Source organism: Budorcas taxicolor, chromosome 13 (assembly GCF_023091745.1).
Source record: "Budorcas taxicolor isolate Tak-1 chromosome 13, Takin1.1, whole genome shotgun sequence".
Taxonomy (NCBI): domain Eukaryota; kingdom Metazoa; phylum Chordata; class Mammalia; order Artiodactyla; family Bovidae; genus Budorcas; species Budorcas taxicolor.
In genome coordinates, this window is record NC_068922.1 from 21,504,441 (window position 1) to 21,517,037 (window position 12,597).

The 12,597-nt window shown below is 41.8% G+C and overlaps 1 protein-coding gene across 1 annotated transcript in view; it reads left to right on the forward strand.

The window, feature by feature from the left end:
- Nucleotides 1-2,952, forward strand: part of PLXDC2 (plexin domain containing 2) — a 449,542-nt gene extending 446,590 nt beyond the window's left edge. Inside the window, exon 15 of the mRNA XM_052650669.1 lies at nucleotides 2,137-2,952. The gene's annotated coding sequence lies outside the window, so the exon portion shown is untranslated. The remainder of the gene's footprint in view (nucleotides 1-2,136) is intronic.
- Nucleotides 2,953-12,597: the final 9,645 nt, after the last annotated feature.

Below are 12,597 nucleotides of genomic sequence, written 5' to 3' on the forward strand. Positions count from 1 at the left end.
ATATCAACTTAAATTTCAATGCATGTGCCTAATTATTGCCTGCCTGACATGTATTTTAAATCCTCCAATGCCCATTGCTCTCACAATGATTATTGCAAAGCAGTAAGATGATAATTGCTCAAGTAAAATTACCTAAATTCTTGAATCAATTCTCCATAACAGATTTATAGAACACATCATCATTGGCTTCTCAGTGTTAATTCTTATTAATTTCCAGATCACTGTCCACACTGAAAGAGTCTATGTTACTTTAAATCCAGGATAAAAGATTCACTAATGCAAAACATGTGCTTTTGCTCATCTTTTTCTAATTTCTAAGATTTATTAACATTTGAAAATTGCTTTTTTAAAAAGCCTCTCTTAATGAGATAAGGTAAAAACATTTCACTTGGCAGATAGTAATATATTCATTTTTATTTCAGTTGAAAAACCTCAGTGACTTCTGTCAATGCCACTGGAGTGTTGTTTTCTTTTTTTTTATAAAAGTGGTCTCTCCCATCCCTAGCATTACTATATATATATATATCTATATATATATATATATATATATTCATGACCAAATATCACTTACTTTTCATACAACCATAAACCTTTGGTGCCTATCAAATAGATACATAGCATGAAACTAATTTTAGACATTTCCTATATGAGAAGAAGTCTAGAAATGGGTGGACGGGGGATGATTCATGGAAAAATAAAGATCAAAATATGCCTTCAAGTGTAATTTTCAACTTCTTTAGAGCAATGTGCAAATACATATTCAATGAAGATCAGCTCAAATTTAAGTCATCCCGACTTTGAGACACTGGGTCACAGATCCCACCAGTTATGCCAAGAAACACGTGACATCCAGAAGGCAGAGGTGGCCCCATCTTAGCTAAAACTCACCTGTACCTCTTCTATGGCACCAATGCTAAATTCATAAGGCTTTTTCCCCAGGGAATGGGATTACTTGAGTAAGTAATGACCAAGAAGACACTTTTCACTTATTGCCCTCTGACTTACAAGGCATAATCATGTACTTTGATTCCCTTATACCAGAGAACATGCAACATCCAACCACACATAGACAGTAAAAATACTTTTCCTGAGGAAAGGGTACAATATTCTACAGACCCAGATCTAGGTCTCTGTGAAGTTTGACCATCTTGGCCCAGTCTCCATACTCATGTCTAGACATTGTGGTCACGCCTAAGCAACCATTGTAAAACTAGTCAGAACAAAAATATACTCCGTGCCATATTTGTAGCAGGGAAATACAAATTCAAAGTGTCTTCTTTGGCTACTATGTAAGTGGCTACTCTGAAAATACCATCAAGTAAAATCAGAGCTTCCTTTGCTAAAAAATGTTAAGATCATTTTAGGGAAATGAAATAAGTTTCTTGAGACACAAACATTTTGTGTTTATTGGAACTAAATCTCAGGGCTGTAGCTGAGATAAGGGAAGTCTTTTCATTGGTCGGTCAAAACAAATCTCTCATTTGCCTCATTTGAGGCATTTGAACAGTGTTTGGGAAGAACATTATTTTCAGGGGAAAAAATAAACAGGCTTTTTTTTTTTTTTTGCATGCCAGCTGGGATCATGGTGACTTCCAATGCCAGGAATTTACTACTGTTTCTGGTAATTCGGCTTGTAGTCATCTGAAATGTTGAAGGGTGAAAGGAGGAGAAACTGGGCACCCGGGGAGGGGAGGGCTGTCTGTGTTTCATGCCAGTTGCATCAGCGCACAGAATATTTGTAAATGCATTTCAAAGTGGGTATCATTGTAGCCTTTGTCAGAATCACAAAGCTCACTATGGAGCTGCTGAGAGAGAACACTGAAGGGAAAGTCTGATCCTCTACACACAGGGCTGCCCTGGTGGCTCAGTGGTAAAGAATCTGCCTGGCAATGCGGAAGACACAGGTTCGACCCCTGAGTTGGGAAGATCCCCTGGGAAAGGAAATGGCAACTGACTCCGGTATTCTTGCCTGGGAAATCCCATGGACAGAGAAGTCTGGCAGGCTATAGTCTATGGGGTCGCCAAGAGTCAGACACAGCTTAGTGATTAAATACCACCACCCAGTCAACCCCCAACAAAAGGAAAGGCGATGGGTAAGGCTGTCACAGTTTTTGAGTTTCTCTCTCTTTTCCACAGCCCTGGACTTCAAATCAAGGACATGTCTGTCAGGTGAAGGTTAATTTTGCTGAGGTTTTTCCAAGACTTCATTTAATCCTTGGAAAACTGAGCGTTTTGAATTTACTCCAATCCTCCGGGCATCATTCCTACTTCTTTTGCCATGTCAATGAGACACTGGAGATCACGTTTTTTCATAGTCAAATCATATTCAAATACTTCCTCGATGACCTCGTGCTTGACATACCTGAACCTGCAAATGTAAAAATGATTGTATCTGAATTTGCACTGATGGTATATGATAGCAGAAGACCTTACTGGAATCCCCTGTTTAAATTCAGTAATTTGGATGCTACATACTTCTGCAATCTTCTTGATTATTTTCACTGTAAGATTAATTACCTAAGTTTGAATGTATTTCCTGACAGTTTATTCATTTGCCATCTATCTCTTACCTGGGGATCATTATGATTGCAATAATTCATTGACGTTTTCCTCAGCTTCTTAAACCAATTTTTCTGCATTTCTTTTGCTTACAGTATGTGGAAAATCTGATTTCTTTGTTTTTCCTAGTAATCATTTTGTAAGAAAGCGCAGTGTATCAACTGCCATGGTGACCCAATTCATCTTTTAAGGTCTGGAAGCTGGTTGTGACCAAATCGCCATATGTCTTCTCTCTGTCAATTGCTATTGTCAGAATTAAATCATTTATTTTTTATTTTTCACTTTCAGTTGGAGTCAACATATTTGGGAATTTTTAGAAGGGGGAGAAGGGAGCAATTTGTGTAATACTGCTGTCATATTTGACTACATATTAAAAACAATAAATGATCATTTTGTTTTAATTTCTTAAAATAGTTATGCTTATTTATTGACTGCGCTGGTTCTACATTGCCGTGAGGGCCTTTCTCTAGTTGCACAGAGCGGGCGTTACTCTCCAGGTGGGGTGCACAGGCTTAGTGCTGAGGCTTCTGTTGTTGGGGAGCACAGGCTCTAGAGCACAGGTTCAATAGTTGCAGTACACGGGCTTTGCTGCTCCGTGGCATATGGGATCTTCCCACACCAGGGATCAAACCTGTGTATCTTACATTGGCAGGCAGTTTCTTTACCGTGGAGCCACCAGGGAAGCCCTGTTTTAATTTCTTAAATGTGTTCACCCTTGTCTTTCAAGGTGTTTTTGTTCCTTTCCACCATTAGCTTTTGAAACATTTTCCCTATTGTGGAAGAAAATCTGAGTGCAGTATCCAGAGCTGTAGGCTAGTGAAAGGATAGAAAATCCTTTTGTTTCTTTTTTTTTTAACATTTTATTTTATATTGGAGTATAGCCCATTAACAATGTTGTGATAATTTCCAGTGGACAGCAAGGGGATTCGGCCATATATGTACATGCTTCCATTCTCCCCCAGACTGCCCTCCCATCCAGGCTGCCATTGAACTCAACATTGAGTAGAGTTCTCTGTGCTATACAGTAGGTGCTTCTTGGTTATCCATTTTAGATATAGCAGTGTGTACATGTGGATTCCCCACTCCCTAACTATCCCTTTCCCCCATCCTTCCCCCACCCCCGGCAGCCATAAGTTCATTCTCTAAGTCTGTGAGTCTGTTTCTGTTTTGTACATAAGTTCATTTGTATCATTTTTTTTCAGATTCCACATATAAAAGATGTCATACAACATTTCTCCTCCTTTATCTGACTTCACTCAGTATGAGTCCATCCATATTGCTGCAAATGGCTTCACATCATTCTTTTTAATGGCTGAGTAATGTTCCATTGTATATATGGACCACATCTTATTTATCTGTTCCTCTGTCGATGGATATTTAGGTTGCTTCCATGTCTTAGCTATTGTGAATGGTGCTGCAATGAACACTGGAATGCATATGTCCTTTTGGACCAGTTTTTGTTTCTAAACAAGCCCTAGTGTAGGACTGATACCAACTAGAGTGAACTGTAGAAAACGGAGGACCTGGGATGTCTAGGTGGAGACTTGGTTGAGTCCTCCTGGACCAGATAGGTGGGAGGATCTGAGCAGCCAGTATGAAATAAAAATACCCTCAAACTGGAATAAATAAATCATGGGGCTTCAGTTCAGCTCCTGCCTCTGACACTAGTTTGATTCACAAACTCCCATGACCTTCCAAAGAAATTACTGAAGGTTCTCCCTGATTCCATCCCCTTTTCCCAAACTGGAAATGATCTTACCCCTTTGTTAGGGGGTAGAATGTCTGAAGTGAGATGCTTTGAGTTCCAAATATCCTGTCTCTTTTTTGATCTATCACTCTTAGGCTATTCTTATATCAACACCAAGTATGCCCAAGCCTGAACTTGGGCCAGGAAGCAAGTGCCAGAAGCTAGAATTCCAGTCAGTGGTGCTGGTTGAACAATTATTCTGTGCAACTCAATAGTGATTTTCTTTTTAAATCTTTACCTCTGTATGGATCTTTTGGACTGTGTTGATTAAACTTTGAAATCACGTAGTAAATTCAGAACTACCATTTTAAATGGTGTAAATTGCTTCCTGATGCCAAAAGGGAAAATGTATTAATGTAAATCATGCAACTTTCCCTAACAGTAAAAAACATTAAGGCCAGTGCTTTGAAAAATCATTTAATGTGTGCCATCTCTTTAATAACGCAGTGGAAATATTAAAGAAAAGATGTTAATGACAATCATAAAACTTTTAAATTAGCTGTAAATCTGTCTCCTATAAATTCAAGTCTTCTCACCGGTCCTCTATTCCAAACCACTGTTTTCAGAATCCAAGCTTTCTGACATGCAGTCAGGAATTTTTTTTTTCCCCACTCAGTTTATTTTAACTAAAATTTATTGAATGTCTAACCTCTGCTAACCCTGGTGGCTTGGATGGTAACAAGTCTATCTGCAGTGTAGGAAACTCAGGTTTGACCCCTATGTTGGGAAGATTCCCTGGAGAAGGGAATGACTACCCACTCCAGTATTCTGATCTGGAGAATTCCATGGACAGAGGAGCCTGGCGGGCTATAGTCCATGAGGTTGCAAAGAGTCAGACATGACTGAGCAACTTTATATACATACATACCCCGTGCTATGCAGGGTGCTTGACTACAGGGCTACACAGACAAAGAAGATGAAATCTTGTTTTCAATTAGCCTGTAGTGTAATAGAGGAGAGACACCTTTAAACAAACACAGCAGAGCAAGATAACAGGCTCAGGATAGAAATATTAACACAGTTATACAGTTAATTTGCAGAGGAGGGGAGAGTCAATTCTGTATAGAAGACATCAGGAGAGCTTTCATGGAAGAAGTACTATTTGAATGTGATCTTGGCAGGTGAGTAGGCCTTCAGCAGGGGACAACAGAGGCAACCCAAGGATGGGATTGTTGTTGTTGTTCAGTTGCTCAGTTATGTCCAACTGTTTGTGACCCATGGACTGCAGCACCCCAGGCACCCCAGACACTGACCTTCACCATCTCCTGGAGCTTATTCAAACTCATGTCCACTGAGTCAGTGATGCCATCTAGCCATCTGTCATCCCTTTCTCTTCCTGCCTTCAACCTTTCCGAGCATCAGGGTCTTTTTCAGTGAGTCAGCTCTTCACATCAGGTGGCTAAAGAACTGGAGCTTCAGCTCCAATACTTCAGGATGGGGTGGCTAGGAGCAAATGGACTGGCTAAAGAGGAGAAACAACGAGTGGATGGCTGGAGAGTAAAATCCTTGATGACACCCACAGACAGGCCTTCAGAGTATAACTTGAAAGCAGTAGATACACTAGAAAGTTAAGAAACAGAGGAGCCATAAAAACGAGACCATTTCAGAAAGATGACCTGGTAGGCCAAGTAATGGGTGAATCACAGGGGAGAAATCTGGAGACCACCTGGAGATAACTGTTCTAGTCTGGCTGCTGTTCCATGACTACTCTTCCTTCTTAGTTCTCAGATCTGGCCTCTATGTGGTCAGTCCCTTTAATAAAATCTGATGTTAATCAGTTGCTTGTCTGGACGCATGCCAAGGTCCTAGCCAAGTGAGACCCTTTGTCTCCACCGGGAAGGTTCTTTTTCTGCTTGGATTCTCGTATTCAATAATGAAACGGAAGCTGACACTGGAACATCCCAAGCTTTATTCAGTGGTCAACGAATAGAAAAGTAGGAACTCAGTTTGCAAACCAACTTCTCAGCCAGATTGGGGCAGAGATGCAATATATATAGGAGAGCCAAGGTAAAAAGAAAGAATTCAGTAAAGAGAGGGAAGAATGAATGTTTGTGATATATCCGAGGATAGGGGTGTGGTTTGGATGAGAAATTGAGGCAACGCTCCATTTCAGGACTAAGAAATATCTCACAATGGGAAGAGAATAAGACCCACTCAGATGATGGAGATAGAATAAGACTTGCACAGAGAATGGGTTCTTCCAGTTGTTGTTGTAGCAACCATCAACTATCTCGGCACTGGTGGGTGTGTCCCTTAGCATGTTAACATATTACAATGAGTGTAGAATGAGTCTCAAGGTCTACTGGAGGTCAGGTCCTCCACTATCTTGGGCCCAACTGTTTCCAAGCAGTTCTTTTTCATCTGGCAGCTACCTCCTTTTGTAGTTGAATCTGATACTCAGATAAGGGCAGTTCATTTCCGCTTGAAGAAGGGGTTGGGGCATAATTCTAGGGTAACAGCCCCATGGCATGGGAGAAATTCCCCCTCCTCTGTAAGCACCCCTTACAGCAAATTATACATTCCCTTTTCCCAAAGTAAGAGCACAGCACAGTCTGATGGACTGTCGTGAAATCAGGTAGACCAGGCCAGGTTTATCCATCTCTTCTACTTCTTCTATAAGAGCTCTTTATTCATCTCCTAAAAATCCCAGGACAACCCAGACAATCAAGACCTCCTGACTTGCCTCCATGATGGGGACAAAATAGGAAAATGAGACATATCATCAATTTCTTCCCTGTCAATATAGACGTGACTTTTTAAAAACATTTATTTGTATTCATTTATTTGACTGTGTCAGGTCTCAGTTGTGAGAGGATTTCAATGCAAACTACCTCTGGATCATTTGTGGGTATATTGATGTATTTCAGAGCTCTCCAAGGAAGCAGATAAACTCCTGAGTTAGTCATCAGGGAAATCAAGGAGATGCCAGTTGTGAGGCCAGTTGGCTCCCTGAACCTGATTCTGTGCTTAAAGAATTTAAAGATCATGCATTGCCTTGCAGGTCAAGTGTGTTCTTTTTTCCCATTGGTGTAGAGTTGCTTTAAAATGCTGTGTTAGTTTCTACTGTACAACATAGTGAATCAGCTATATGTATACATATATCCCATCTCTTTTGGATTTCCTTCCCATTTGGGTCACCGCAGAGCACTGAGTCTCCTATGCTATACAGTAGGTTCTCATTAGTTATCTAATTTACGTTGTTGTTGTCATTTAGTTGCTAAGTCAAGTCCGACTCTTTTGCGACCCCATGGACTCTAGCCCACCAGGCTCCTCTGTCCATGGGATTTTCCAGGCAAGAATACTGGAGTGGGTTGCTATTTCCTTCTCTAGGAGATCTTCCCAGCCCAAGGATCGAACCTGTGTCTTCTGCATTGCCAGGCAGATTCTTTACCACTGAGCCACCAGGGATATACATATCTACAGTGTATATATGTCAATCCCAATCTCCCGATTCATCTCCCTATCCCCCCCATTTTCTCATGAGGAAGTAAAGCTTGTGCCTTGATGATCTAAGGAGCCAGTAGAAGCACGGAAACCTACAGTTTTGTGACATTCCTTACACCTCCATCTCCTCTGGGGTATAGCATGTCTCTAGGCAGAGCCAATGGGAGTGTGGAAATAAAGAAAAGAGATGACTGCAGACAGAACATTACTGCCTCAGCTGATGCTCTTTCCATGATTCAAGTAGATAGCACGGCAAGAAATGTCATCCACACGTCTGCTTCTCCAAGTCTAAACATAGGGCAATTATAGTTTTTGGAAATTTCAAAAATGTGTCAAAGAGAGAAAATCAATGGGACTCCCATCACATTTGCAACTCTAGGTCATGCAGTAACCCCAGCCTCCACCTAGTGATGGACTTGTTATTTTCTGTGAGTTGTTATCATTTTAAAGACACACTGAAATGCACTTGGCCTCCCCGAGTAAATACACTTCACAAATGCCAGCACCTCTTGATAAATGTTAATTGACCCCTTTTTAATGTGCATTCCTCTTATTGGCTGCAATAAACTTTACTCAGTGTCTTTGAACTTCTCCCAGACAGTCTCCTGACATTTTTTTGTTTTCTTTTTTTTTTTTTGGTGAACTTTAACAAACATTTTGGGGTTGCAGGGTAACACTGGGCTATTTTTCTCCCCAGATTTCTTTGTACAATTGCAATTTAGATTTCCTTCCAAAAGGATTCATTATGGCGTGAGCCTTGATAGAGTGTGAAGCGAATTTCTCTTGCTGCAGTTTGGCTCTAAGCCTGGAGGATAGCATGCATAAATTATTCTAAATGCCATAGAATCTTGCATCTTATTTCCTTGTATAACATTTCAAATTGTCCTCAGGGTGCCCCAAAGTGAGACAGAGATCAAGCATGGCCAGAAAGAGATAGGTGCTTTGCTAAAAAATAAAAAAAAAATCCCTTTTGTAAAACGGTGTCCTTTGGGATTTAATTAGATGTCATTTAGCAAGGAAATGAATGTTTAAACAAGACCAGATCTCAACGGGTTAAAGTGGCAAAGCCAATAGGAAAGGAGTACAAGGATAGAGACGAAGTGAAAACCAGAGCATGAATATCACATGAGGGTCCCCAGCAACCAGGCTGGATGAGGGGCAGCGCATGAGGAAGAGGGGGAGTCATGTGGATTTCCTGTTGTTTTTCTTTATGCCCTGATATGATGCTTTATTTGAGGCATCGAGGTGGGAGTTCATTGACTTCAGCCAGATTGCTGCAGTCAGTTTGATTTCCTTGATAGAAAACGACAACTGATAACTGACCTGGCAGTCATGGCTCAGAGGCACTGAAAACAACAGTTCATGCTAAAACAGGAAGGAAGGTCCACTGGTGATTGCTTTTTGCCCTTCTGATAAATGTCAGACCAGGATCCCCCAGAAGCCGAGGGCGCATGGGCAGGCATGGGCTCTCAAGTCCACATATATCAGTTTCCTGAGCTCAGTTTTCTCCCTCCCCCAATACTTTGAGCTATTAGGCCATCTGACACCTACATACCCTATATACGTAGCTTTGAAGGGGACAAACTCTGTGACATTGCCCAACTGACCTTTCAAAGCTCGATTTCATCATCTATAATCCCACTCGTCAAATAGTACCTCCTTCCTAGGATGATTATGACAAATAAATAAACTAAAATATTTAGCTTTGTGTTAAATTTACAATGTCCAATGAAAGTTATGTTATTGTGTTGCCTATGAAGGATGCATTGATTTGGCTACAAATCAATGTGTTTTCTTAGTCCTTAAGAAGACAAAGGTAAGGCAAAGTAGCAGACGGCAGCAATTATCTGCAAGAGCAGATAGGAAAACAAGCAGCTCAAACTGGAAACTGTTTTTCATTCTCGCTGCAAGTCTCCTTTTCCTCCCCACTGTATATCTTGGTCTTATCCTCTCCTCTTTCTGAGAGATTTATCAGAGTGAAAAGGAGGGAGCTTTAAACCGAAGTATTGAAAAATTTAAAAATCAAATTTTAAAAAGTTTAAATAATTTAATTAAATAAAAAATTAAACTCAAGGACTTCCTTGGTAGTCCAGTGGCTAAGACTCTGTGCTCTCAAAGAAAGGGGCCCAGGTTTGATCCCTGGTCAGGGAACTAGATCCCATGTGCCACAACTAAGACCCAGCACAGCCAAATAAATAAACAAACATTAAAACACACACACACAATGATAGCACTATATGTTATTAATGTTTGGTTATAGAATGTGAAGAGCTCCCCACTCTTTTTTGACTTTGTTCATTTGTTTATGAATTCACAGAAAAATCAAGTAAGGCTTCTGAGTGTTATTTTAATGCAGTTCACCTGTACAAATAGCACCACTGCTCAGGAGGCAACTCATAGGAGACATCTCTGAAATATGAGTGTATGTGAGTCACTCAGTCATGTCCAACTCTTTGCGACCTCATGGACTATAGTCTGCCAGGCTCCTCTGTCCATGGGATTCTCCAGACCAGAATACTGGAGTGGGTTGCCATTACCTTCCCCAAGGGATCTTCCCAACCCAGGGATTAAACCTCGGTCTCCTGCTTTGCAGGCAGATTCTTTGCCATCTGAGCCACCAGGATACAGGAGGCTCCCCCAGATCCAGCAAACAAAACACATTCATCGGCATACCCCCCAACTCAAGCCCTGGTTTTTCTTTTGCTGTGCATTTTTTTCTTTTGAGGATTCATTCTATGAATGTTTGCTGATAAGCTTCCAAGAGCCAAATAGTGTTTTATGTGCTGGAAATTTAACACTTTATTTATTTCATAAATACTGGTTTTCTTATGCCAGACACTGAAATAAACATATTAAATTTTAATGTTAACATTTGATATGAAATTATTGAATTCTGTTATTACCCTCTCTTAACAGCTGCTGTATCTGTCTTCATGTGCCACAGACTGAATGTTCGTGTCCCCCCAAAATTCACAGGTTAAAACCTAATCTCTACTGTGATGGTATTAGGAGGTGGGGCCTTGTGGAAGGGACTATGTTGGAGCATGATGCTTTCATGAGTGTGATTAGTGCCCTTATAAAGAGATCCCAGCACTTCCCTGGTGGCTCAGTGGTACAGAAACCACCTGTCAATGCAGGAGATGCAGGTTCGATCCCTGGGAGGGGAAGAAACCCTGGAGAAGGAAATGCAATTTGCTCCAGTATTCTTGCCTGGGAAATCTCATAGACAGAGGAGCCTGTTGGGCTACAGTCCATGGGGTGGCAAAAGAGCTGGACACAACATATTGACTAAACAAAAACACAACAACATAAGAGACCTCAGTGAGTATTCCCTGGAGTCTAATTCCCTGCCATGGCCTCAGGTTCAATTCCCGGTTGGGGAATTAAGATCTCACAAGCCACATGGCATGGCCGGAAAAAAAAAAAGACCCAGAGAGCTCTCTGACCCCTTTCTCTAAGTTAGGTCACAGTGAGAAGATATCTATGGAGGAATGGATTTTCACCACACATCTGCTAGAACCCTCACCTTGAACTTCCCAGCCCCCAGGATATAAGAAATAAAGCTCTGTTGCTTATAAAGCCACTCAGTCTATGGTATTTTGCCGTAGCAACCTGAATGAAAACCCCAGGTCACAGGAGAGGAAGTGGAGGAAATTAGTGCTTGAGCAACTGGTCCACAGGCCCTAGACAGTGAGAGGCAGAGACCAGGTGCACGCCTTGGGGCTGTGCTCGTGGTCACTGCTCTGGGCTGCTTTTCAAACAAAACAGTGACCAAAATAACAGAAATCCCTTGCCCTCTGTATACATATTCTAACGGGTGAAAAAGACAAATGAAACAGTTATCGAAATAATATCCATTAAAATGTTATAAAATAGGCACTATGTAGAAAAATAAAACAGAAAAGAGAAATCAGGAGACTTGGAGAAGAGGGCTTCTAATTTTAAGAGAGCAATCAGAGAAGGTAACCTCGGAGTATTGACCTGAGCGTTTCCAGGGAAAATGCAAGTCCAAAGCCACACAGAAGAGGAAACATTCCTGGCAGGTTCAAGAACAGCAAGGACGTCAGAGCGGCTGATGCAGAATGATTCAAGGGAGAGAAGCAGAAGGAGGTCAGAGAGAAGGCAAGGCCAGGTGTGATCCCAAGTGAGATGGAAACCAATGGAGAGTCCTGAGCTGTCTGATGACACGACCTGACTTCCGACTGGGAACGATGACTCTGGCTTCTGGGTGGGACTGCGGCAGGGTGGAAACAGAAAGAGCATGTCAGAAGGCTGGTGTGGTCTGTGGAAAATAAAGCCATCGGCCCAAACCCAAGGAATGGACTTGGAGACACGAGGTTGAGGTGCAGCAAGATGCGAGGTTTTAATGACGGTCTTGCACGATCAGGTGTCTGATGGGCAGGCACACCCAGAGTCGCTACAATGGGATTTTTATCCTCTCAGCATGCGTGATTCTGCTAGGCAGAATCACACAGACTGCATCTGGGGACAAGGCAACAGCAAGCTGGAGCTGTGGGGGACAGCCCCGGTATGACACCCAGGGTGGGGTTAGCTAGGTTTCCATGGGGGCCCTAGAGGATTGGCTAGTTTGAAGAATTTGAGGGGCTCCAGAACATAAGAAGTGTTGCTAGTTGTTGGGCACCTGGCCCTGAAGTGATTAGGGCAAGTGGATGGTGAACCCAAGTGTATGGAAAGTGGTTGGGGTGTGGATTAATCATCTGCTTTGAGAAGGAAACAGACCAGCCATCAGCCAGGACTTCAAAACTAGGTCATGGGTCTTCTTCCCTAGTGGTCCAATGGTTAAGACCTCACCTTCCAATGCAGGGAGTGCAGGTTTAACCCCTGGT